General features: G+C 54.8%; 1 long non-coding RNA gene across 3 annotated transcripts in view; it reads right to left on the reverse strand.

The window, feature by feature from the left end:
- The window catches only part of LOC116592791, a 50,976-nt gene that overhangs the window by 27,657 nt on the left and 1,962 nt on the right, over positions 1 to 21,357 (reverse strand). The window lies entirely within an intron of this gene.

The following is a 21,357-nucleotide window of genomic DNA, read 5'->3' on the forward strand; positions in this document are numbered from 1 at the left end:
ACAAATAAATAAATTAAATCTTTTGTTTTAATTCTTTTTTCTTTTAAAGATTTTATTTATTTATTTGTCAGAGAGAGTGCGAGCGAGAGCGAACACAGGCAGACAGAATGGCAGGCAGAGTCAGAGGGAGAAGCAGGCTCCTTGCGGAGCAAGGAGCCCGATGTGGGACTCGATCCCAGGACGCTGGGATCATGACCTGAGCTGAAGGCAGCTGCTTAACCAACTGAGCCACCCAGGCATCCCTAAATAAATAAAATCTTAAAAAAAAAAAAAAAAAGTAGAGAGCCCATCGAGCTCTGCGCTGAGCCAGAGTCCGCTTGTGACCGTCCCTCTGCCCCTGCCCACCGACTCACTCACTCATCCTCTCTCTCTTCCTCGCCCTCTCTTTCTCCAATTAACACATAAATCTTTTTAAAAAGATTTTATTTATTTATTTGAGAGAGCAGACACACGAGAGAGCAAGATCGTGAGCAGGGGGAGGGGCAGAGGGAGAGAGAGAAACAGATTCCTCACTGAGCAGAGATCCTGACCTCGTACTCCATCCCCGGATGTGGGATCATGACCTGAGTTGAAAGGGAATCCTTAAACTACTGAGCCACCCAGATGCCATAAATATATAAATCTTAAAACAAACAAACAACCCTCTAGAAGAAACTAGAAGAGAACATCATGGGAGCCCTAGTTAAGGAGGGATTCCCTAGATACAACATAAAATGCACAACCCATAGAATAACAAATTAAGGGGCGCCTGGGTGGCTCAGTGGGTTAGGTCTCTGCCTTCGGCTCAAATCATGATCTCAGGGTCCTGGGATTGAGCCCCACGTCAGGCTCTCTGCTCAGTGGGGAGCCTGCTTCCCTTCCTCTCTCTCTGCCTGCCTCTCTGCCTACTTGTGATCTCTGTCAAATAAATAAAATCTTTTTTTAAAAAAGAACAAATTAATAAATCAGACTTCATCAGAATTTTTAAAATTTGCTCTTCAAAAGACACAAGCGGGGCGCCTGGGTGGCTCAGTGGGTTAAAGCCTCTGCCTTCGGCTCGGGTCATGATCCCGGGGTCCTGGGATTGAGCCCCGCATCGGGCTGTCCGCTCCGCGGAGAGCCTGCTTCCTCCTCTCTCTCTCTCTCTGCATACTTCTGATCTCTATCTGTCAAATAAATAAAATCTTTAAAAAAAAAAAAAAAGACACAAGCAAGAGAATGAAAAGACGAGCCAAAGACTAGGAGAAAATATTTGCCAAGGGTCTATTTAATAAAAGGACTGTAATCAGGATACATGAAAAATTCTCAATACTCAATAAGAACACAATCCAGTTTTTTAAATGGGCAAAGAATTTGAAGAGACACTTCACCAAAGAAGATATACAGATGGCAAAGGAGCCCGTGGCGGAATGCTCAGGATGACTGGTCATTGGGGAATTGCAAATTCAAACCCCTGTTCATCTGTCTGATGGTTATCATCACAAAGACTGACCCTACCAAGTGTTGTCCAGCCCGTGGAGGAAGCAGGCTCTTGTGTGCTGCTGGTGAGAATGAAAAATGGTCCAAGAAGAGGGAGATGGGTTCTTAAAAAGTGAAATACACACCTTGTGTTCAGCCCAGCCATTGCACACCTAAACACTGACCTGCAGAAATGAGAACACATGTCCACACAATGCCTTGGACACAAATGTTCACAGCAGCTTTATTTTCAACAATCTAAATCTGGAAACAACCCCAACGTCCAGTAGCAGGCAAATGGATAAACAAATTGTGGGCTATTCATACGACAGAATATTCTCTGGTAGTAAAAAGGATAAGCTACTAATATGCCCAATGACAGGAATCAGTCTCAGAGCAAGTCTTCTGAACGAAAGAAGACAAATCAGAAAGCACTGCCTACAGTACGATTCCATCTAGCTGCATTTCCAGAAAATGTGAATTAATCTGCGGTGACGCAGAGCAGGTCAGTGGTTGCCCAGGGAAAGGGGTGGGGCTCAGGAAGGGATGACCAAGGGGCAGGAGGGAAGTTTGGGGGGCGATGGAGGTGTTCGTTCTCTCGATTGCGGCGGTGGTTACAGATGGGTCAACCCTCAACAAAATGCACATCTTAAATCCGCATCTTAATTTGAAGATTTAAAATGTCAAATTTAAAATGCACATCTTGGGGTGCCTGTGTGGCTCAGTGGGTTAAGCCTCTGCCTTCGACTCAGGTCATGATCTCAGGGTCCTGGGATCAAGACTCACATGGGGCTCTCTGCTCAGCAGGGAGCCTGCTTTCCCCTCTCTCTGCCTGCCTCTCTGCCTACTTGTGCTCACTCTCTCTCTCTCTATCATATAGATAAATAAAATCTTTTAAAAAAATAAAGCAAAATGCACATCTTATGAATGGATAAAGAAGGCGTGGTATATATACAATGGAATACTATGCAGCCATCCAAAGAAATGAAATCTTGGCCATTTGCAACAACATGGATGGAACTAGAGGGTATTATGCTGAGGGAAATGAGTTAATCAGAGAAAGACAATTATCATATGATCTCCCTGATATGAGGAATTTGAGAGGCACAGTGGGGGGCTTGGGGGTTAGGGAAGGAAAAAATGAAACAAGATGGGATTGGGGAGGAAGACAAACCATAAGAGACTCTTAATCTCAAGAAACAAACTGAGGGTTGCTGGGGGTGGGGGGAGGTGGGTAGGGAGAGGGTGGCTGGGTTATGGACATTGGGGAGGGTATGTGCTATGGTGAGTGCTGTGAAATGTGTAAGCCTGATGATTCACAGACCTGTACTCCTGGGGCAAATAAAACATTATATGTTAATAAAAAATTTAATTAAATCATTTTATTATTAATTATATAATATATAATTATATATTAATATATTTATTAATTATATAACAATAAATAATTCATTGTTTTATTGTTATTATTTAAATAATTATTAAATTATTTTAAATTTTTAATTTATTTTTTAAAATAAATTAAATTAATTTAAATTTTTAAAAATTGGGACGCCTGGGTGGCTCAGTTGGTTGGACGACTGCCTTCGGCTCAGGTCATGATCCTGGAGTCCTGGGATCGAGTTCCGCATCGGACTCCCAGCTCCATGGGGAGTCTGCTTCTCTCTCTGACCTTCTCCTCGTTAATGCTCTCTCTCACTGTCTCTCTCTCAAGTAAATAAATAAAATCTTTAAAATAAAATAAAATAAAATGCACATCTTAAATTTATTGTATGTCAGCAACGCAATCAGGTACTCCTGGCCGTCACACTGGGGCCACCTGGGGCCACCATCCACACCACCTGGGCTGGAATTCAGTGGCTTCTCCTCCCCGATCTCCCTTGCTCACTGCTCCTGTCCCTTGAGCGCCCCACGCACGCTCCCGCCTTAGGGCCTGGGTTCCCCCTCCCATACCACACCGAATAAAATCAACTTCCTTTGGGTTTTGTTTGTTTCCCTCAGTTGGAATTTGTACTTTTGTTATAATTCAGTGTTGTAGTCTGGGAGCCCCAGGTAGGTGTCCATAAATGTTGTTAAAGGAATATTTAAGGGGCGCCTGGGTGGCTCAGTCCTTAAGCTTCTTCAGGGAGCATCCGGCTCCCTGCTTGGCGGGAAGCTTGCTTCTCCCTTTCTCACTCCCCCTGCTTGTGTTCCTGCTCTTGCTGTCTCTCTCTGTCAAATAAAAAAAATAAAATCTTTAAAAGAAAAAAAATAAAGGAATGTTCGATGCGTACCGGCATTGTTGTGACTGCTTTTCATAGATCATAGTATAGTCCCCGGAAGTGGTGCTATAATTCTGCCCACTTTACGGATGGGAAAATTGAGGCATGCAGAGTTTTGTTTTTTTTTTTAAGCATGCCCAGGGTTATTCCAGACCCTGTGCTCTTAGCCAGCATGCTCCACCATCTCCCCAGTGCTTGGGTCCCCTGATCACAGCTTCTGGTCACACCTGGCATCTCCAACCAGATTCCTCCCGGCAGGTCCCCAATCCCGATCTTATAACAGCCACAGGAACAACAACCCTTCCTGGTTTTCTCTAGGTGATCTCGCTGCCTTGGTCCAACAGGCATGTGAGGAAGAGAAGGGTACACAAAACTCAAATGGCTTCTTTCAAAAGGGGGCAGGGTGGGGGGCGCCTGGGTGGCCCTGTCAGGGGAGTGCCAGACTCTCTGTTTCAGCCCAGGTCCTGATCCCAGAGTCCTGGGATCAAGCCCTGTGTTGGTCCTCTCTGCTCAGCACGGAGTCTGCCTCTCCCTCTCCCTCTGCCCCTCCTCACCTGTCTGACAATACACAGACCACACTCGTGCTGTGTAGAGCTCGAGTCCTGTGACAGGTCCCAGGACAGCCCTAATGGTGCCATGATTCCCAGGGTCCTCAGGACAGAAACTGGCTGTGGCTACAGCTAGTTGTTTTCTCCCTCCCTCAGGCATTCATTCATTCATGATCCATGACTTCCCAACACGGGGTGGCAGGGGTGCTGCCCCGTGGGGCCCACACCAGGCACAATCAGGGCAGAGCGCCTCGGCCCACCTCCTTGGGAAGGACAACCTGAGAGCATGGCTCCCACCTTCATCTTGTAAATGTGGACGCAGGTCTTGGAGCCATGGAAGCTGCTCCTTGGTTTGAGCTCAGCCTCCGGCCTCTGTTGGCCAGCAGATTCTCTAGCTTCCACTTACTTCCTGAGCCTCCAGACCCGCATTCTCCCACCGCTCCTGTACCCCTCGGCCCCTCCTCTGAGCCGAGGCCTTCCTGTTTCCGGTTCATCCTCCCAGGTCAGCCCAGGGGTCCCTAACATACCTCCCTACAGGTGGGCACCCATCCTGCCTGCCCCTCTGCCCCCGCAGGCTCCCAGGGTGCCCGCCAGGAATCAGGGTCAAGTTTCTACGCAGTTTGCCCTCTTTGGACCTCTTGGTTTTTTTATTCACTGAGAAATGGAGCCCTTATAACCAGTAAAATCCGGTTCCTTTCAGATTTTGTGAGCCTGCAGCTTCCCAGAACACCGGGAAGCCAGGCGCAGGGTGCACCCCGGCAGCTCCAACAGGGATCCCAAGGCAGCCCACTGTCCTCTCCGCTGAGTTGAAAGCTGGGCTGAACCCACTAAGGTGGGCCTGGAGTAAGAGGGCGTCAGCTCCAAGTGGACAAGGACAGATCGGGCTCCCTCTGCTCTGTATTTAAATGCTATGGCACCTGTCCTGTGCTCTATAAACAGTCACTGTGGGACCGGCATCCCTCACTGTGGGATAACCAGCTGCGGTCTGCTACCGCTGATCACCCTGGCCCTTGCACACTGCGAATAATCCCAAGGTTCCTCGGGCGTGCGCAGAGCCTCCCCCAGGCCCGCTGACTGGCTCCTCTGACGGCTCGCTACCCTCCCTGGACACCAGCTATCCATCTTGGTCAGTGCTTCAGCTCTCTGGACAGGAGGACAAACAATTTTTTTTTTTTAATCCAATCCTTTGTGGACCAGTACTTTTGTAAATTACGATACAAATAAATAACTAAATGTTGATCCCTCCCTTGGAAACTGCAGCTAGCTATGTCAAGCTGTTACAGGAGTGTCTATAGTCTGCACTTACCCCTTCAGGGAAGGCTCCCGTCCATGGACCTCACTTGCAGGAGCGCTGCTCTGAATTTCCTCATTTCAGTGACTTTAGTTCCCGTCCATCCCCACTGTGCCTGGCAACCCCTCACCCTGCCACCCACGCAGACCAGTTGGTCATGAACTTCCTTCCATCCTAATGTCTCGTTGGTGGGACCCTTCCTCTGTGGCACCCCAGACCAGAATCCCACTCTCCCGCCTTTGGTCTTGGCCCCCCAACACCACCCAGGGTGAGCTTTGGAACTGACGTGTGTCCCTTATGAACTGAAATCCTTTGTGGTTCCCCTTTAGGACCCAAGCTCTTGAACCTAACATTCCCTCCATAAGCTAGAGTTTCACACACACCCCTGCCCCATCACTTCTTATGCCCTCCCCGAAACCTGGGATCCACACGGACCGCTGGTCTGCATTCACTGTGTGCATCAGGACTCTCCTTCTGGGAACACACAGGCCCCAGCTCCTCTTCGGCCAGCTCTGTCCTCCCCATGCTCTCAGTCCCAGCTTCTCCTCCCTCAGAAGCTCTCCAGGAAGACCCGTGGGCCTCCATCCTCCACGCTTCAGCGGCCCCTCTCCCAGCCACACAGAAAGAACCGGGGGCCCCACCCGGCACTGTTACCGGTTCTGCACACGAACGCGCTCTCCCTCCATAGACCCTTTAGTGAGTGTGCAGACTTCTTCATCCTCCCCTGCAGTCGTGGGTGCCCACTCATAGCCATCTTTCATCTTTTTTAAAAGATTTTGTTTATTTATTTCTCAGAGAGATCACAATTAGGCAGAGAGGCAGGCAGAGATCGGGGGGGAAGAAGGCTCCCCACTGAGCAGAGAGCCTGATCTAGGGCTCCATCCTAGGACCTTGGGATCATGACCTGAGCCGAAGGCAGAGACTTAACCCACTGAGCCACCCAGGCGCTTCTGTCTTTCATTTTTAATGCAAGACTCTTATTAATCATCAACATCTCTGTAGAGTGGTTTATTAGCCTCTTTCTTCAACAGTGGAGATTTGGGACTTGCTCAAAGCCACACACCCAGAGAATGTCAGGGTCAGGATTCTAACTCAGTTCTGCTGGCCTCTGGAGTTCAAATGTTTAAATAGCTACATGAAATATATCTCTCTGCTGATGGTAAAGTCACACCAGGCAAGCGCAGAGAGTCAGCGCTTGCAACCCTGTAATAGGACAAGATTATATTTAGGCCAAAAGCATTAAAAATGATGAGGATGTGGACTTTATAAAGGGAAACATCATAAAGAGATTTTAAAATATAAATACATATGCACCAAATAATAGCATCAACAACCATAAAGCAGAAAACACAGGTGATTTCGGCAGAACTGAAGCCCATGGGGGACAGGAGAACTGAACCCTCTTCTCTCAGATCAAATGAGCAGAAGAATCTAGAATCGTGAAGCTGCTGTAAACCCAATGCTCAGATATGTACTCGGACTCACCCCAAACATCTACCCTGCTCTCCACCTAGAGACAAGTTCATCTGCTACACATTTCAGGGCTCTGACAAACACATTCAGATGTGCATGCTTACGGATAGAATTCTGGAACATTTCACCAAACTGTTACCACTCTCTGGACAATGATATTAGGAGTTTTTACTTGTTTTTGTTTCTCTATGTTTTTAATTTGTCTACAATGAATGTACATCATTTTCCAACATTGTTTTCTCAATGCAGAGCACAGAGGACTGATTCGTTGAAAGTTCACATGACCCAGGCTTCACTGACACAGACTTGCGGATAGCGAAGCCTGCCTCCCATCTCTCCCTGCACGAGGAAGGTGATGAAGATTCATCTAGAAGACACATCATCCAGAAGACACATCACAGAACGTGCAGAGCCCACACTGAGCACCCAGGGACCTGCGCTGTGTTGGTATTCCCACCTTCCTCCAGGTCTTTCAACGCAGCCACTGCCAGACGGATTCTCAAGCCTCTCCTCTTCCTCTCTTCCCTCTGACCTTGTCCCAGCCCAGGTCCCACCATCTTTTACTGAGATTACTATCTCCGCTTCCCTACCTCCAGTCTCTTCCAGCACCTCCCTCCCTCCAAGCCCCGCATACATCTGCCATAAAGTTTGACCATGTTGCCACACTTCCTCCTTCTTAAAGTTTCTCCATGGCTCCTCATTGTCCTTAGGATAAAGTCCCCTGCCAACCTCTCTAGTGTCACTCTGATCCCTCCCCTGTTCTCCATACCCTAAGTCCAAAATAGCTTGCATTCCACGTATCTGGCACTTCTTTCGAATTCTCCAGATGCTTACTTTCCCCCGAACTTTGTTCGGATATCTTCTTCTTCCTCAATTACCATGAGGCCATTTTTCCTTCTGTTCAGACCCTTTCCTCTAAGGTTTGTCCCAAATATCTCCTCCACTACGAAGCCCTCTTTGATTGCCCCAGTGCAGTTCCCTTTGCCGAGCACCCTCAGACCCTGGTGCTCAGGATCGTTTCCTAAGATCCTTGTAAGTACCATACTGACCCCACACCCTATCAAGCATATTAAAAAGTACCCATATTGGGGCACCAGGGTGGCTCAGTGGGTTAAAGCCTCTGCCTTCGGCTCGGGTCATGGTCCCAGCGTCCTGGGATGGAGGCCCGCATCGGGCTCTCTGCTTGGCGAGAAGCCTGCTTCCTCCTCTTTCTCTCTCTCTGCCTGCCTCTCCGCCTACTTGAGATCTCTATCAAATAAATTAAAAAAAAAAAAAGTACCCATATTTGGGTGCCTGGGTGGCTCAGTCAGTTAAATGCCCGACTCTTGATTTTGGCTCAAGTCATGATCTCAGGGTCATGAGATTAAGCCCCACATGGGGTTCCATGCTCAGCAAGGAGTCTGCTTGAGATTCTCTCTCTTTCCTTTTCCCTCTGCCCCTCCCCACACTTGCCATCTTGCTCTCTCTCTAAAATAAATAAATAAATGAAATCTTAAAAAATTTTTTTCGCAGCTAGTGCTTTTGTGTTTCATTCTCAAACATCTTTGTGGGGTGATGAAAAGCCTCTAGGCCCTGAGCCCTGAGCTCCCCCTGCCAAAGGTTAAGAAGACTACACCCAGGGGCGCCTGGGTGGCTCAGAGGGTTAGACCTCTGCCTTCAGCTCGGGTCATGGTCTTGGGGTCCTGGGATCGAGCCCCACATCGGGTTCTCTACTCGGCAGGAAGCCTGCCTCCCCCTCTCTCTGCCTGCCTCTCTGCCTACTTGTGATCTCTCTCTGTGTCAAATAAATAAATAAAATGTTAAAAAAAAAAAAAAAAGAAGAAGAAGAAGAAGAAGACTGCACCCAGAGCTGACCACTGCTGGGTGTAGCAAATCAGGCGTTTTATCGACCTGTCTCCTCTGAGGGACCAGGTGACCTCAAGAATCAGAGTTCGCCTCCTCTCTGTGCCCTGGTGGCCAACAGTCGGCCAGCACAGTGCAGTGCTCAGGCAGTGCCCACAGAATCTTTCTTCTCTATGAATCTAATAAAATGCAACTCGTATTTATTCCTGTATCTGTCAACTGTGTCTCTCTATTTCTTTTTTTAAAGATTTTATTTATTTATTTGAGAAAGAGAGAGAGAGTGAGCACATGAGCAGGGGGAGGGGCAGAGGGAGAGGAGGAAGCAGGCTCCCCACTGAGCAGATAGCCTGATGTAGGGCTTGATCGCAGGACCCCGGGATCCTGACCTGAGCCCAAGGCAGACACTTAACCAACTGAGCCACCCCAGCGCCCCTCTATAAAATACTTCTACAGTTTATCCAAACATCTCTGCTCACATCACATGTGCGCGGCCAGGAGCCCACACGTTACCTCTCCCGAGCCTCCTGGCAACTTCAGGAAGTAGATCCAGTTATCACCGGTTCACAGAGAACGACACTGGGGTTCAGAGTAGGGAACGAGCTTGCAAGTAAGAGGTTGCAGAGTGAGGAAGAGAACGAAGGACTGTCCCATTCCCAGTCCCCCAGGCCCCCTCAACATCCTTCTCCTGCCACCCACGGGTCCCACCGCCAGCCATCCCTCCCCGTCTGCTCCTCGTCCGTTCCTCTGCTTCCAGGCAAGACGCGGCCCTCACCTGCGCCCAAACGCGCCGTCTTGCCAGCAGTGGGCTGTCTCAACACCATCGCTCCATTCAATCCCACCGACCCACCGCGTGCCAAGCCCCGTGCAGGGAACCAGAGCTAAAATGAAGAACGCCGAGGTCACCTGGCTACCAGGTCCTGCAGGCCAGGGACCGAGCCCAGAGCAGAGAGACAGCAGGCCCGAGCCAGCCCATCCTCTACTTCGAGGATGTTGGAGAATGTCGCTTTCATGCACCTGCCGCCTCTCAAGCCAGGCAGGGAACCCCTGGGTTGTCCCATGTCTCAGCCGTGTTGAGTCTGCTCCCCTGGGTGGGGTAGCCATGCCCCGGAGGCACCAGCCACCCTCCCCCACCACATGGCACAGAGACAGGCCTGGCCTCCCCGGCCTCCCTCTCCCCAGAGCCTCTCCAGAGGATTGGCACGTTCACAAGGGGTCCCAAATGGACCCTCTTCAAATCCCCCTATATGTAGAGCGTTTTTCGGTTGGCAGAAGCCTCCACCGACTTTCCCTCAGTCGATCCTGTCCCCATCTCGCCTACAGGGAGATCCTGTCCCCATCTCCCCAGGTCCACTTGGCTCCTCGAGGCAGAGTTCGGGCTGGGACCCCGCTGTCCCTTGGTACCTCAGAAAGTCCCCTCTCCTTCCTAAAACTCACCTCCCCTTCTGGGCTCTGAGGGGCCTCAGCTGGACAACCTCTGAGATCCCTTCAGGCTTCAACATGCCCAGAGTCCACAATGGGGAGGAAGGCTGGCCCTGGGACACAGGAGGGCACTAAGGCCCCAAGATTTCCAGAACCCCGACAGGTGGTCCCCGGTGGTCCCCGGAACTGCTGTGTCAGGGAGAAACATGCCAGCTGCCACCAGGGCCGGCAGGAGGAGTCAGACCGTGTAGAAACACTGTTGGCACCAAAGGGGATGGGGGGCCGGGGAGCTCACCCCCACCAAAACCAGGCATGGGATTCCCGAAAGCCACCAAAGCGGGCACAGGCTGCTGGGCACGGATTCAGACTGCCAAGTGGTACGTACCGTACGGTCCGCTGGGGGCTGGCGGGAGCGCCCAGACCTCCGGTAACGATGAGCAACACAATCAAAATAACAGCACCCTCCGGGGGTCGCGTCAGACCTTCCCTGCCCCCGCCCCGCATTCCCCCTCCAAGCAGCTCCTCTCATTTTACAGAGAGAATCCCCCGCTCCCCGGCTCTCACTTGGCCGTAGGTCACGCGGGGTGGGGTAGGGCACCCTGCTCTGTCGGCCTAAAGCCCTCATCCTTCCACCCACCCCGTCATCCCGTTCTGTCTGCCCCCCACGGTGGAGGCGCCTTACCGCTCAGTGGCCGGGGGGGGGGGGGGGGGGGCTGGCTGGGCCAGAGTCGGGGCACAGGGCTGAGAGGCAAAAGAGCCAGGGGCAGGTGGGCGCCTGCCAGGGGCCTCAGCCAGCACGTCTGCAAAACCAGGAATTTGACCGAGAGCTTCGCCAAGGCCCTTCCTCAGCCTGTGACATCCAGGATGTCCCCAGAGGCCTGCAGACCTCCCCAGCAGGGCCTGTGGCTGAGGTTGACCCCCATGGAAGCCGTGCCCCAGTGGGGGCCCGAGTGCTCCAGTGCCTCCCACGCGCCGGGAGCTGAAGGTGTCTGTGGTCCCCTGGCAGGAATGTGTCGGAGCTGGACCTGGAGCCAAGCCACAGACCCAGGGACAGAGGGTCCAACTCAGGAGCCCGAGCCGGCACTCTCTGGTGCCAGCCTCAGGACTGTTCTCTAGGGGACCGGCAAGGACCCCTAGGCAAAGATGGGGACAGACTCAGGGCTCCCAGAAGAGCAGGCCCGTGGGCCCGCCCGGACAGGCCCATAGCCTGGGCTGGGCTCCAGGCCTCAGGGGAGACAATCACAAGGGACTGGAGGGTGTCGCCATCCTGGGAAAAGAGGGAAGACGGAAGGAGGAGACCCTTGGTGAAGGCATGACAGGAGGGGGTCCCCATCCCAAGTGGGAACGGGGGTCCATCTGTGATGAAAAGCATACCTCCAATCTTAGGGCTGTGGGCCCACCTGCCAGGGCGGGCTCCCATTACCAGCCAGACCCTGATGCCCTTCCTTTGACATCTCTGCCTCGGGCCTCTCCCCGCGCCACCCCCACCAGCAACTCTCTCTCTCTCTCTCCTGCATTCCTCTGGGAGCTGATCAGGGCTTGAATGACACCCCAGATGACTCTTTGCTATTAATTCCCACACACAGAATGGGCCTCTTGTTCTCCTCTCCCGGAGGAATCGCCGTGGCCAAAGCCATCCCAAGAGTTCCTGACTTAACCCTTCTCCCGGCTGCTCGTCTGCATGTCCCCAGACCCAGGGCCACAGGGCCAGCAGGAGGTGGGATGCAGAGAGGGAGTCTGGGAAAAACAGGGACTCCTCCAACCCAGAGCTTCTGGAACAAAGTCCCCAGGATAGGACAGCAGGACCACCCAAACTTCCCAGGGACCCTGAGCCTGGCTCCTTGCCTAAGCCTCTCTCAGCCAGGCCCTGGTGGCCAGAAGGCCTCACCACTATGTGCAGGAGGCCCAGGGCCTACAGCCTCGCCAGGGCCAGTCTGATGCCTCAGACCCCCAGGGAGGTCCTTCAGGGGACACCTGGCAGTCTGGGGCTCTCAGCCGTACCCAGTCCTGAGGGGGTTAATAGGACCGGAGGCAGCAGCCACCTGTCCAGGTAGGTCACGGACGAGAGACAAGAGGTGCGTAGCCTTTGGAGTCTGGAGACAGAGGAGGAACTGGTCTGTTGAGTCAAAGGACACCATCTCTTCTTTGCCTGTCCCCACCCCTCCAACTTAGACAATGGGAGTGAGAAGAGCTTCAGAGGCCATCTAGGCCGGGCCCTCCGTGCTCAGATGGGGAAAGTGAGAGGGGACAGTGTGGCCTCCGACCCTCCGGGCAAGTTGGTGGCACAGCCCGGGGACCCAGTTTCTAAACCAAGACACTTTCTCCTTCTCCATCCCTTCCTTTTCCACTGTCTCCCTGCCACCGACCCAACTCTGCAAGCCTGCTGTGCCACCTTGAGCCCATCACCTTGGCTCCCTAGGTGGCGGAGAGCTCGTCCTTGAAGGGGACATGAACCCCTGCCCCACAGTCCACATCAGCCACCTTTGCCTCTTGCCCCAGGACAAGGCACACATCCTTCCGTCTGCAGCTCAGTGAGGACCATTCCAGAAAGACTTGAACCCACCCTCCCACCTTGCCTCTTGCCATCACAGCGCTGTGGGAGCTCAGGGAGAAGGCCCCAGAGGCCATGGCGGTTAAGCCGGGAAGAGGCAGAGGGAGGTGGGGTGCGGGGCACAGGCCCGAGGCAGCAGCAGTGCAGCCAGCGCGTGGAGGTGGCGCGGAGGCAGGACAGCCTAGGGAGCAGCAAGCTGAAATGTGGACTGGAGCCAGGCTGGGAGGACCTGGAAGGTCAGGACAGGCGGCACTGGGCGCTCAGCCCCGAGAGCTGCTCGGCAATCATGTGCACACATCTTGGCTGCTCTACCTTGTCACCTCTGCCGTCTCTCTCACCTTCCTGGGGCCCTCCACCCCCTGGCAGCCTCCCCAGATTTCCAGGTAGACGGGGCCAGGGCAGGTGAAGGATGGCCAGGGGAGGAGCGGGGGGAGGGGGAGGGCGAAGACAGAGAAATTTGAGGAGAGAGACCGAGAGAGATGGAGGCCTTGCAAGCAGAGCCCGGGCTGGAGACAGGGGGAGAACAGGGACAGAGACGGCCAGCCAGAGACAGAGCGGGCCAGAAGAGGACGGACGCGGGGACATGGAAGCAACCAGCTGTGGGGTCAAAATTACAAAGCCTCCCAGAGAGAGGAGGCCGCAGACAGAAAGAAGGGGAAGAGGAAGCAATGGGCAGAGAGTAGGAAATCAGGCGGAAAGTAGGCCAAGAGGCAGAGCCAGGCGTGGAAAAGAAGACCGAAGGCAAAGGTCTGGAGGAAGATGAGGCGGCGGAGGAGGGAGGAGAAAGGGGGCCTCCCAGGCAGGCAGCCCCCTCCGGGGGGCAGTACAGGAGGAGGACCCGGAGCTCCCAGAGCTCAGCGCACAGCAATGAGGAGGGCACCGCGGAAGCCCGGAGGGATGGTCTGCCCCAGAGGTGGGCGTTGGAGGCTGGGGAGGCTGGAGCCGCACCATAGACACAGAGGAGCTTTTAAAAGAGATTCCCACCCAGGGGCGCGTGGGTGGCTCAGTCAGTTCAGGGTCTGCCTTCAGCTCAGGTCATGATCGCCAGGGTCCTAGGATCCAGCCCCACATTGGGCTCCCTGCTAAGCAGGAGCCTGCTTCTCCCTCTGCTTCTTTCCCTGCTTATGCTCTCTCTCTATGTCACATAAATGAATAAAATCTTTTAAAAAAAAAAGAAAGAAAGAAAGAAAGAAAGAAAGAAAAAAAGTTTAAAAAAAGAGAGAGATTCCCACCTAAATCTATGACTGGAATGGGACCTGGGAACCAGCACCGACAGCAAGCTCTCCAGCAAGCTTGTAGCCACGTGTGGCTCTGGGGTGAACCAGACTAACCAGTGATGGGGCCACCGACGGCCACACAAGGGTTCCCTGCAAAGTCTTACAGTGAGGCCTCCCAGGTCCCAGCCCCGGGTGGCACACAGGGAGGGCCTCAGTGGGCAGTGCTGCCTCCCTCTCCCGCCATCTCTCCAGCCTCGAGGCCAGGGCCCAGCTCTTCGGGGGCTGCCAGGTCAGTCACCCTCCTGAAGCCCAGAAATCAAATGGGGGAAAGGAAGGCATTGGGCCAGAAGAGGATTTCTGTCCCCCACTTCCCCGCCCCCGTCCCCCGAGTGCCAAGGCCTGGGGCTGCGAGCTCTAGCCAGAGATGGGGGCGGAGGGTGGGGCAGGAGGGAGGAGGGGGAGACCTGGGTGCTTCCTGTGCCCCCCTCTTTCCCTTGGCCTCCTTGGACTCAGGGCTGGGTCCCCTGGGGCGGTGTTTCTGAAGCTGACAGATCTGCCCCGTCCTTCCTGCCTGCTGGGGGAAGGGGTGGGGCTGGCTGGGGAGCTGGCTCAGATCCCCCTTCCCTAGGTCCTCAGGGCCTTGGCGTCTCACTAAACCCAGCCTGTCGCTCCAGGGGCCCCGGCTGCATTAGAAGGAAGAATACGGGACTAGGGGTCGAGGCACCTGCCTCGGTCACGTGACGGACCTCGGACCGTCTCCTCCCTCTGGCCCTCAGACTCAGCCTCCGTCCTTGCTCCCTTCACCTCTCCAGGCCTCCCGCCCCTTCCTCCACTGGTCACCCCCCTTCATTCATTCATTCACTCATTCGTTCATCGGGCACCTCCGGCATGCCAGGCATTCCGCGGATCCCCAAGGATTCACGGAGCGGACATCCTCGTGGGAAGACGGACAACGAATAACTCATCTCACAACCAACATAAAGTCGTGAATCGACGCGAGCGCTGTAAAGGAGAAGGCCAGAGTGCGGTCCCAGGGCGTAACCGATGCTAGAGAATCAGGCGGTGTCTGCAGACCCGACCTCAAGGCTGAGCCCACAGGAGAGGCCGGCGAGGTGACCGTGGAAAGCGCGTTCAGTGGAAGGCCGGCATTCGTGGAGCTTGGCAGCCGCTGTGGCTGGAGTTTCGGGATGAGAGTGGGCCCAGGACGTGAGGGCCAGGCTGAAGATTTGGGATTTTGATCCCGAGAGCCGTGAGAAGGAACTATGTTGTATCAAGTCTGTCTCTGATGTGAAGTGTTATTTCCATAATGGGCACGTGTGTCTGCTACATCCGTGCATTTGCTCACCCAGTGAGCAAGCAGCTGACTGTGGCATGAACTCGTGGGTCTTGCCCCAGAGGGACCGATACTAATGATGTGATCGGGCCTGGGGAGCGGAGAAGCAGCCCAAGATTCTTAGTGGGTTCTCTCTCTGGTCATCGAGGTTGGACAAGTACTGTCCTGTGTGTACCTGCTGTGTACTCCCATGTCCAGCCCTGAGTAGCCGAGTCAGGGAGACAAAACCAGGTGTAGGCCTTTTCCCACAGAACCCTGAAACCCCTGCTAGTAAATCTGAAGGAGCCCCCTCTCCCCTGAAATCAGAGGTCAACTCTCTCATCGTATAGATGAATGGCTGAGCAAACCCAGAGAGGGCAGCCGACTACCCCAAGGTCACACAGCAAGAGTCTGGACTTTGGCAGCGTTGGGAACAGCTCCTCCCACTGTACCTGCCAAAGCTGAGATTTCCGCTTAGGGTTCTAGCCCCAAACGGGAGACATTCAAACTCTCTGACTTCTCTACCTGCCACCTGGTGTGGGGGGAGGGTGAGACATGTGAAATCCTTGTGTCTGGCAGCCTCATGGGTACATTTCACTTCTCCTTTGACCGGAGCACCCGGACGCGTGAGCACACCCCCTCCCCGGGTTGTGCCCGAGTCCCTTGGTCTTATCGCGGTAAGTGCGCCTCCTCCCCCTGCAAAGGGAAGAGATTTTCCTGGGTGTATTATAGCCAAGATATTATCATATCCAATACATGGGCCGTCCTGCCTGGAAAATGCTGGACACAGACGAGAGAAGCGAACGGCCATGTCTACCTTTTGTTTCCAGCAATCTGCTGGGCACGTACTGTTTCTCTCTGCTTTTTCATTTTTGTGACATTCTCAGGAGCCAAGTGTTGCTATCATCATCTTACCGATGAAGTAATTCGTTACGAAGATAAGTAAGCAGACCAATCCCACAGATTAGTGGGGGCAGGACAGGATTTGAACCCTAGTTTCTCTGGCTCTGGATCTCAGGCTCATCACTCGGCTCCCTTGTCCTTATAAAGTGACACCATCATAGAACACGGTAACCTTCTTGTGGAGCGGCCCCTTCAAGCTCATATAAACACTGAAATCCCACCAGATCACCCTGTGTTCACTTTCAGGGGACAGAGGGGAAACTTTGCAAGAGCAGAGATGCGCTCACAACGCCAAGCCCGGTGACCATGACTACCTTCACGCCCAGGCCGGCCCCCTTCAGCATCCACAGCCCCCTGGTCCCTGGTCATGCCCCGGAGGATGGGGGTGAAATGACAGGGTATCTGGTGTGGGCAGATCTGGGGTTTTTCCAGGCACCCCTACACCGGGCCACCTGGACAAGCCCCTCGCTCCAAGCTGCCCAGGTAATGGAGGCTCAGAGGCCCTTGTTAGCCACACGCAGCCCACTCAGCTGTGACAGTAGCAGCCCCAACCCGGTCAAAACCAGGGTCCCCTCTGAGAAAAGCCACCCTCGGCCCTCCTCTGCCCTTCTGTCTCTCCTCCGCCTTCCCCACACCGCTCTCGTCACCCTCACACCTGTCAGCGCCCCTGCCCTAATAAGCGCGTGGAATGTATGAATGAACGACCCAACTCCCCACTCATCAACAAGCTCCTCGAAGATAAGCCAACTGTTCGGCGCTCTTCAGGACCCCACAGACAGCAGAGCCTTGCCTAGGAGTGGGTCCTCGGGAAACCTGGGGCAAAAAATCAGGGCACAGAGGTCAAGTTCTGAGACTAAGCAGTCATGTGACCTCAGCCAGTTAGTCGCCCCCCTTCCTGCTCTTGTTCCATGGGACAACGGTCCTGCCCGTGTTCTGCCAGCTCCTGGCTGCGAGGGGCAGACAGAGAACGTCCACTGACAGCAATAGCATGTGGACGGGGAAAGAAGCAAGGACGACTATCAAACCCAAGGTCAGCTGACAGCCACCCTCCGGGGGCCGACCCCTAGATGCCGAGATCAACAGCAGCCATTGACCTAGTCCCGTAATGTGCCAGGAACGATCCTGAGCGCTTACATACTACATCCGGATTCATCCTCCCCACAACCTAGAAGGAAAGGGAGACTCAGACCTCACGTCCTTTGCTGAGGACACACAGCTAATAAGTGGGGGTGCCGGGATTCAACCCCGGAGCTGTCTGACTCAAGAGCAGCACAGCTTGCTACCTGCAAAGTCATCACCTTAGGACTCCTTCGTTCATCGGCACCGCTGGGCACCTTCCAAGTGCCGGGCATATGTCGGAAGGCCGGAAAGACCCGCCTTGCAGGGACCAGGTCCTGCTGGAAAGGCGAGGGACACAGGAGCCGGACGAGGCTCCAGGCCCAGCCACCAGGCCAGGTGTCCAGAGCAAGGCTGGGCCACAGAGTGGGGCCGGGGAGAGTGCTCACGGCCGAGGAGGAGTTGGGGATAAGTATTTAAACAAAGATCCATTTCTTAACTGCAGAACTTAGAGCTTTAGACAGGCCCTGCGTCTCTAGAAAGAGGAAGTGGAAAGCAGGGTTTCTGTAACTTATTTGCCCACAAAACTGCCTTTTCAAGAGACACCGCTCCATGTCTGGCAACACCACGGCTTGGAAGCTCAGGTGTTGGACCCTCGTTTTGAAATAGAATTCATGGGCTATCCGACCTGGAAACACCCTCAGAGATAACCTAGTCTGCCCCTCATTTCAGGGGATGGGGAAACTGAGGCCACGGGAGGGTAGAGGTAGCCGAGGCAACAAAGGGCCTCAACAGCCCAGCCGGGACACAAGCCCAGCCCCTGTGGCCCACATAGCCCAAGGCGCTGGGTGTCCACGTAGGCCTCTCCCCTCAAACTCTGAGCTCCTGTGTCCCATACAGAGTACATTCCCGAAAGTTCAGCTCAGCGTGAGAGATTCGGGGCAGACACCCGGAAGGGGTTTCTAGCAGCAGGGTCTGGAGAACAAGAACAAGCAGTCCCCTCCTGGGAGGGCTTCTGAGAAGAGGGCAGAGGCCAGCTGCCCTGAGGCTGCCCTAGGCACTGGCCCAGCCTCCTTGTGGTCAGAGAGGGTGGGGCGGGCCAGGGAAGGAAGACTCCAGTCCCTGGAGCTGTCTTCCTGGCTTGGGGTGGGACCCTCAGCTTGGACCAGAAACAAGGACGGGTGAGAGACCTTGCTGGGACAAGCCCTGGAACGCGGCGGTCCTCCATCCTCCACAAGCGCTCAGGCCCTCCACCTCCAGGAAGCCAGTCCTGCCTGCTCCAGCCTCGCCAATCTGTTCCGCTCTGGAACCCTGACAGCAGCTCAACTCAGGAAAGACTCCCTGAGGTCATGCTGTGCCCTGGGGAGGGCCAACACCAAGAAGGAAGGCATGGCCCTACCCTCTCGGGGGCTCCAAGTAGGAGGTAGAGACTGGCCCAGACACCACGCTGTGTGAGGAAGGGAGGTGCAAGTAACAACTCCACCAGAAAGTAATACAGGGAGAGAATTCCAGCCGAGTTCACGTCCAGGAGTGCGTCCCTGGAAGAGAGGGCCTCAGAGCTGAGCAGTGATGGGGAGCACGAGGAAAGTGCAAAGGCCCATGGCGGGGTGGAGGAGGGGACTGGCCCATGGCGGCCCCTGGGGTCTAGTGGCACGGGGCAGAATGGTCAGAGGTCCTGCTCCGGAGGTAAACTGCAGCCGCAGATGCATTCCCACCTATCACTGAGCTCGGGCCTGTTGCTGAACCTCTTGTGCCTCAGTTTCCTTCCTAGAAGGAGAATAACAACAGCACCCACTCGCTGGGCTGCCGAGAGGACAGAAGCACTCAGAGCCCACGGGAGGCTCTGGCAGTGTGGGCCTCTGCTATTGAGGGGGTCCAGGGAGGGGAGGCCCAGTGCTGAGGGGCTTATCATGCACCAGCCCGGTCTGATGCTGGGATTCGGGGGGCAGACGGTAAAACTCCTGAAGGCGGGTCCACACTGGCTACTCAGTAAACGCTTGTGCACTTGAACTGATGTGACCATTTCCACCTCCCAGCACGTAAATTACTACTACGAACCAAACGCTGAGCTAGGCACTTGTGCGTGCATGTGAGTCTGTGCGGTTTCTGAATTCTCCCATCCACTCCCGCGTGCAGTGATGTATATTATCAGCATTTTACACATGCAAAAATCAAGTCCCAAGAAGCTAAGAGCACAAATTGCCCAAGGCCACGTGGATGCTAATGGCAGGACTTCCTGACTCGAAGTCCAGTGCTCCGTCCACTGCCCTCCAAACGACGAACCACACAGCCTGTCCAGAGGTGGCGGGGGCCTAGGAAATGTTCGAGGGAGTGCTCACACTCCCCATACGCTCACCCAGACTAAGCTTCTGCAGCGGTCACTACCCTACCCTTGACCCCTGACCTGTGCCCCTGAGCCCTCCCTCACCCCACTGTGCAGCTGCTCCCCTGCCACAGCCCCCCACTCCCCAGACACCCCAGTGTGACTGCAATTCCGACCTCCAGCTCTGGGTTCCAGAGCCCTGGCCCCCTGCCCTCTCCCCAGAGTTGCGGGGCTCTGTGTGGGCTCGTCACAGCCTGCGGGGTCCAGGCCCCCAGTGATGGAAAGCAGGGCCCAGAGAGCTAAAAAGTAAGCACATCTGGACCCCCAGCCCTGATGCAGAGTCAGCCAGTCTGTGGTGGGATCCAGGCTTCGGTATTGTTTAAAAACTTCGGACGTGATTCTGAAGTTCAGCAAGAATTACAACCAATCCTTCAGACACCTGCCTAGGAGCTGGTGAGAAATGCAGAATCACAGTTCCCATCCCAGACCCGAAGAATGCCAGCCAGTGTTCTGCACACCTTTATGTTGAAAAGTACTGCCCTCGGCCAAGCCCCGCTTCTGCACAAACCAGCAGGTAGGGAGGAAAGCCAATCCCCTCCCCCTGGCCCCCGGGGCGTGGACAGGTGGACAGGTGAGTGTCTGAAGCACTGAGAGGGGCCATAGGCCCCAGGGAATGAGGGAGTGACAGCCTAGACCAGGCGCCTCGAGGTGCTAAAGTGCTTTCCCAGTGTCCCCTCATCTGGTCCTCAGGCAGGAAGAGTCTCGTGCCCAGCTGGGGAAACTGAGGCTGGAGCAGAGGCCCAACTTGACCAGCACCACCCCTCACCCTGGCGCAGCCCCTGCTCCACTGAAAAGCAGACCCCCCCCCCATCTCAGCTCAGTGCGTCCTAGGAGGCAGATAGGGAGGCGCTAGGGGTCCCTGCCTGGGTGACAGATAAGGGACTGAGACCCAGGGCAGGGAACCAAGGGCGGAGCCTTCCACGGAATGGGCCCAGTGCCCTAGGAAGAGGACTCAGGGAGCTAAGGGGTTAAGGGTCACTGCTGACGGAAGCAGTTCTGCCAGGCGGGGTCCTCAGTGGACTTCACCTCTGACTGCCAGGGGCCATCATTCACTGTCAGGGCCATCTGAGCAGTAAGGCTGGGACTGGCAGCAACAGAACCCAGGTGGGGTGGGGGGAGGTCCCAGGAAAAGTCTGCAGCTCCTGAAAGGCCTCTCCACCCAGGGAGGGAAGCCTGACTCTCCACCATTACGCTCACACTCCCATGGCGGGCCCCTCTCTGCTGGGGAGAGAGGGCAGGCTACGGGGTCCGTGGCCACCACATCTCAGTGAGAAGGGGCAGGCTGGATGGGGGTGTGGCTGTTCTGCTAAGGGTAGAGCCCAGGGTACCTTCCTCCGGCACCCCTGCCCCCCCCAACTCACTGCACTCCAGGGATGCCTGGGGCCTTTGCCCTCTCTGCTGGAGGAAGCTGGGGCCCCCAGGGCCTGGGAATGGGATGGAGGGGATTACAGTGGGGGGGGGGGATGTCACAGCAGGGGTCCCCCCTGCCCCCGCCCCTGTGCCCACACCTCTGGGCATCAGGCAGCCCCTCCCCACACCCCTGAAGGCCCACCTGTCTCATCCAGCAACCTCCCAGCAGAAAGCCCAAGCACAGCAATGAGGAAACAGGAGAGAGGGGGAGACAGAGAGACAGACAGAGGGAGGGGAAGAGAGAGGTCCCCTCA

This window comes from Mustela erminea, chromosome 6 (assembly GCF_009829155.1).
Source record: "Mustela erminea isolate mMusErm1 chromosome 6, mMusErm1.Pri, whole genome shotgun sequence".
Classification (NCBI taxonomy): domain Eukaryota; kingdom Metazoa; phylum Chordata; class Mammalia; order Carnivora; family Mustelidae; genus Mustela; species Mustela erminea.